Genomic DNA, 6,459 nt, shown 5'->3' with positions numbered 1-6,459 from the left:
TTTTATTAATCCTTTAAATGTCCTACTAGGCCAATAGGTAGGAAATAGGGAAAAAAAAAAAAGGACATGTCTCTGTTTTAAAGTCTGTTGTTGCTTTGAAAAAAAGGGTGAGTGAATGGCTGGAGGGCCCAGGTTGGCATCCTGGCTGGCCCAGTCCCCTGGCACTTTTATTTTTTTAGAATTATTTATTTAATTATTATTATTATTCAACTAGACCAGAGAGAAACAGACACAGAGACACACACAGAAAAAAAGCAAGCTGCCAAGTCCAGGACTTGAACTGTGATCAGTCACATGCCACCTGCTGGCCTCAGATCCTGAGTCTTTCTTTTTTTTAAGATTCAACTGTATTTTGGGGCTGGTAGGTGGTGTGGTAGCTAAAGGTGCTGGACTCCCACATGGCCAACCTCGGTTCGAGTCCCAGACCTGGCGGCTCACTTTCTCACTTTCTCTCTCTCTGGATCCCTCTATGGTCAAATAAAAATAAATAAATACATGGATAAAGATAAATAAAATAATTTTTAAAATGTTAAAAAGAAAGATTTTATTGTATTTTATTTATTTTATTTGACCAGAGAGAGAGAGAAAGTGAGCAAACAAGCTGCCAGGTCTGGGACTGGAAACCGTGATCAGCCATGTGAGAGTCCAACGTCTTAACCATCACCAACCAGCAGCCAACTGTTGCCCCCTCAGACCCTGACTCTTAAGGCCTCCTGAGAGGCCTGGGTGGGCCACCTACCACATTAACCCCAGTTATGCCAGGCACATTCCTATCAGGGTTGGATGGCGGACAGAGCACAGAAAGGAGCTGTTATCCCAGGGGACAGAGGAGACCTGAGCTGCAGGCCCTTCCTGAGGCAGGGGCTGGCTACGCCTGACACAGCAGCCTTGACCTGGGCTCCAAGGCCTCTTAGCAAGCCCCTCCAGGAGCTGAGCCCCAGCAGACAGGCTCTGGCCCCACCTGGCCCGTTCCCCAAAAGCTAAGCCCAACTCCTAGCCACAGTCAAGGGTGGGCTTTACTGCTCCCCCTGCCCCCACGGTTCTTACGGAGTCTGTGCTCATGGCATGCCAGCTGAACAGGCAAGCCTGCATGACTCAGCGCGGGCTGTGCCTGGCTTGCCAGCCCATGGTCGGCGACAGGCCATGAGTCACAAATTACAGGCCTTCCGTCTGAGCAGGCTCTGCCAGCCTGTGAGGCGACGATGCTGGCAGGGAGCTCCAGAGCTCGAGGCTCAGGGCGAGGAGGTAAAAAAGGCCCAGACAGGACAGCTGCCTGGGGATTCGTACAGCCTCCCTCCCTGCCAGCCAGCCGGCAGCAGGCTCTCAGCCACAACGCCTAGCCCCGGCCTCAGTATGTGATCCCCGGAGAAAGGCTTAGCCGTGCGTTAACCCAGGTCTTCCTCGGCTGCAGACTAAGAGGGGAACTGGCTGGCATCAGAGCCTCGTGGAGCTTCGAAGCCTGCATCTTCCAACTGAAACTACAGGAGTCTAGGGCCAGGGTTCCTGTCACACGCTGGTGGGGTCGGGGTGGAGGGGCACCCTGAGGGGCACTCCTCTGTCCTCCAAGACATCCCCACGCACTGGGCCTGGAGCAGTCTTTTTCACAGTGCCACAGGGCCAGAGAGCTGACACACTGTCTCACAAGCTCCCCATCCCACGAGAGCCAACCCTACAGGCTTCTGAGTGTGGGCTCGTCCCTGAGCCATTTTAGCATGCTTGGCCAAGGCAGCAAAAGCTTCCAGAGTTCACAGAGAATTAGGTCGTTCTTTTGTGCTAGGATAATAGAGCCGGCCACACCCTAACCCCCCCACCCTAACCCCACCCCCCTACAAAATTCCCCTAAGTTCCAGAACAGATTCTCAGCAACAGCAAACGTAACTGCTACCCAAGTCCGATGTCTTGTTTGGGTTGTCTTTTGTTTTTTGAGTTCTTGTTGTTGTTATACATGTTTGATTATGCAGCTGAAGGTGACGCAAAGAGGCACGAGCAGAGAATGAGGGCCAAAGTCAGACTTGGGCAAAGGCCCAGGGAGACCGTGTGTCTCCTCAGGAGCAGTCACACCCACCCCCAGGACTCCATGGGTCCCTGAAATCTGCAGGGCTCCCTTCCCCATCTCCCATGCTTGAGCTGCTGGCTAAGGCCTCTCCTGCTCCAGGCCCTCTGCGGGAGATGACTGGTTCATGCCCTGGGAACAGAGTAAATGTAGACTGATGCGTGTGCCCAGGGCAGGACACATGAGCTTGACCCTTTACCTCGGGGCTGGAAACATGGAGCCATTTCTTAGGAAGCAGCTATAATGGCGGACGGTCATGTTGATGAGCTGCACAAACCTTATCCCCACCCGGCCCCAGGCTCTAGCCTGCAGCCCAGCGCCTGGAGAGTGCAGCACAGGAAGGGGTGCAGGAAAACGGGAGGGGGGAAGAGTAAGGTGGGTACACATAGGAAACCAAAATTCTTCCAAGTCAAGGCACTCTCTCCAAATACTTTTTTTTTTTACAATTTGCCAGATGTGTGTACTCACGGAGCGATACCCAGAGAGAGTGAAGAAGGGAGAGCGAGAACGCGCCCCTGCGCCAGAACGCGCCCCCGCGCCAGAACGGTCCTGGCGTCATCCATTGTCTTTTTAGGATTTGGGGCACGTGTGCACTCACTCTCGGTGTGAAGTTCAAGCCGCTGGGTCTGGAGCTTGAGCTGAGTTGGCCATGTGAGATCCTACACCTTAACCTCCACGCCACTTGCTGGGCCCACAATGTGAATTTTTTAGCATGTGAGTAAATGTAATGATTAAATCAGGGTTAGAAATATACTTGTGAATAGACACATTTCGCCTTAGTTTTTAAAAAATTTTGAAGCATTTTGGGACCAGCAGATGGCATAATGGTTAACATCACTGGACTCACACGTAGGGGTCCTCAGTTCAAATCCCAGATCCAGCGACTTAAAATGCTGGGCACATGTATGTGTGTGCCCAAAATCCCAAGAGGAGACTAGAAGAGAAGGGACTGCGGAGTGGCCATCCTCCCACGGGGTGATTTTTCGCTTTCTGTCTCTTTGTCTCTCTCTCTCTCTCTCCAGAGAGCACACGCACCCTATAGCAAAAATCTCTTTAAAAAAAAAAAGTTTTGAAGCATTTCAAATGCACAGAAAAGTCTGAAAATATGACAGATCAAATTCTACTTTTTTTTTTAAAAAAAAGATTTTATAACTACAAGATTCAGGACAAGGCTTACCTGAACTCACATGCCCCATAGCAAATTAATAATAGTAATAATAATAATAAATTAAATTAAATTAGACATATTTTTTAAAAAGGTTATATACCAAGAAAGACAGAGAGAGACAGAGAGATAGAAAACGAGAAATCACCCCGGGGGGATGGCCATGCTGCAATCCCTTCTCCTCCATTCTCCTCTCAGGATCTTGGGCATGCATGCACATGCGCCCGGCGTGAGTTTCAGCCACTGGGTCCAGGACTTGAACCACGGTCGACTACATGGGAATCCAGCGACATAACCATTATGCTAACTCCTGGTCCCTCAAATAATTTTTTTTGAGAGGTTTTTTGCTATAGGGCGTGTGCGCTAGCCAGACAGACAGAGAGAGACAGAGAGACAGAAAGCGAGAATTTACCCCCCAGGGGGGGATAGTCACGCCGCAATCCCTTCTCCTCCATTCTCCTCTCAGGATCTTGGGCACACACACACGTGCCCGGCGTGAGTTTTAAGCCACCAGGTCCGGGAAGCAAACCGCGGTCGACTACATGGGAGTCCAGCAACATAGCCATTACGCTAACTGCTTGTTCCCTCAAATAATTTTTTTAAATGTTGGTAAAATTCTAGATTTTTTTAAAGAATAATTTTATTAGTTTAACTTTATTTATTTTAGTTTGACCAGAGAAGAATAGAGTGAGAGAGAGAGAGAGAGAAAGAGAGAGAAAGAGAAAGTGAGAAAGCAAGCCACCAGGTCTGGGACTCAAACCACAGTTGGCCACATGGGAGTCCAGCACATCTAACCACCATGCCACTTGCTGGTTCCTTGTATGTTTGTTTAAAGAGAGTATTGCTATAGGGAACATGCGTTCACCAGAGAGACACAAAGCAAGAAATCACACCCGTCGGGGAAGGCAGTACCACAATCCCTTCTCCATTCTCCTCTTGGGATTTTGAATACGCACACATACATATCTAGCATGGATTTCAAGCTGCCAGATCTGGGACTCAAACTGCAGTCAGTCACATGGAAATCCAGCACCTTAACCACCATACCACCTGCTGGCAAATTAAAGAAGTATTTTTTATTAACTATTATTATTATTATTATTGGAGAGGTTTTTTTGCTATAGGGCACATGCGCTTGCCAGAAAGAGAGAGAGACAGAGAGACAGAAAGCGAGAAATCACCCCCCAGGGGGGATGGCCACGCCACAATCTCTTCTCTATTCTCTGTTCAGGATCTTGGGCACGCACACACACACGCCCAGCATGAGTTTAAGACACCAGGTCCAGGACTCGAACTGTGGTCTACTACATGGGAGTCCAGCAACAGCCATTACGCCAACTACTAGTCCCTATTAATATTATTTTTAACTTGCCGTAGTCATCGAAGTCAGAGAGAAAGAAGAAGTGAGAAAGCAAGCCACCAGCTCCAGGACTTGTACCACAGTTGGCCATATGGGAATCCAGTGCTCCAAAAGTCTAGCTTTTAAGCTGGTTAGAGGGATAATGTGCTCATTTTGAAACTCTGCTTCATAAATCACATTCGTGTTACATATATCATTATATATGTATTACGTATAATTACATAAGAGAGAGATTTTTGCTTTAGGGCACGTGCACTTGCCAGAGAGAGAGAGACAGAAAGTGAGAAATCACCTCCCCAGGGGGAGCCACAAAATAATCCCTTCTCCTCCATTCTCCTCCTGGGATTTTGGGAATGCACGCACATGTACCCAGAGTGAGTTTTTTTGGAGAGGTTTTTGCCATAGGGCACGTGCGCTCGCCAGACAGACAGAGACAGAGAGACAGAAAGCGAGAAATCACACCTCCAGGGGGATGGCCATGCTGCAATCCCTTCTCCACTCTCCTCTCGGGATCTTGGGCACGCACGCACACGCGCCCGGCGTGAGTTTTAAGCCACCAGGTCCAGGATGCGAACCGCGGTCGACTACATGGGAGTCCAGCGACACAGCCATTACGCTAACTGCTGGTTCCCTCAGAGTGAGTTTTAAGCCACCAGCTCCAGGACTCCAACCACAGTCAGCCATGAAAGAGTCCAGTGACATAACCATTGAACCATCTGCTGCTCCCACATAGAACATTTTTAAAAGAAGACAACATAACATAAATACTTGTACTCCCTAACCAGATTTAACAAGTAACATTTTATCTGGTGGGCCAGCAGGTGGCATAATAGCTAAGGTGCTAGACTTCCATGTGGCCAACTACGGTTCGAATCCTGGACCCAGTGACTTGAACCACACCAAGGGGTGATTTCTTGCTTTCTGTCTCTCTTTCTGGTGAATGCACACGCCCTGTAGCAAAAACCTCTCCAAAAAAAAAAAAAAAAGATATTCAGATTTTTTCCTCTTTTTTTTCTTTTTTTAAACTTATATAGTTTGCAATAGGGTGTATTTGTTTAGCAGAGACACACAGAAAGTCAGAAATCACTCCCCAGGAGGATGGCCACACTTCAATTCCTTCTCCATTCTCCTGTCGGGATTTTGGGGGTTTGCTTGTTTTCTGTTTTTGTTTGTTTGTTTTAGTTTTGCTATAGGGGAAGATGTGCTCATTGGAAAAGGGGAGAAAGAGAATGTGAGAAATCACATCCCAGAGGGATGGCCATGCCACAATCCCTTCTCCATTCTCTTCTTGGGATTCTGGGCATGCACATCTACAACCTGGCATGTTTTTCAAGCCTCCAGGCCTGGGACTCAAACCTCACAGTCAGTCATGTGGGATTCAGTCACCTTAATCACCATACCACCAGTTGACCCTGTTCTTCTTCTCTTTTTTTTTTTTTTTTAAGAGAGATTTTTTGCTATTAGGAGACGTGTTCACTGGAAAGACAGGAAGCAAGAAATCACCCCCCAGGGGGAATGGCCACGCCACAATCCCTTCCCCTCCATTCCCCTCTTGGAATTTTGGGCACGTACACACATGTGCCCGGTCTGAGTTTCAAGCCTTTAGGTCCAGGACTCAAACTGCAGCCGACCACATGGGAGTCCAGCTGCTTCACCACTATGCTACCTGCTTGTTCCCATGCCACCCCCTTATTTATTTATTTTTTTAAGAAAGTAACTACTGGGACCAGCAGTTAGCATAATGGCTATGTCACTGGACTCCCATGCAGTCGACCACAGCTCAAGTTCCAGACCTGGTGGCTTAAATTCATGCCGGGCGCATGTACGTGTGTGCCCAAAATCACGAGAGGAGAATGGAGGAGAAGGGATTGTGGCGTGGCC

The sequence above is a fragment of the Tupaia chinensis genome, unplaced genomic scaffold (assembly GCF_000334495.1).
Source record: "Tupaia chinensis unplaced genomic scaffold, TupChi_1.0 Scaffold144346_1, whole genome shotgun sequence".
NCBI classification, from domain to species: domain Eukaryota; kingdom Metazoa; phylum Chordata; class Mammalia; order Scandentia; family Tupaiidae; genus Tupaia; species Tupaia belangeri.
This window is presented reverse-complemented; position numbering follows the sequence as displayed.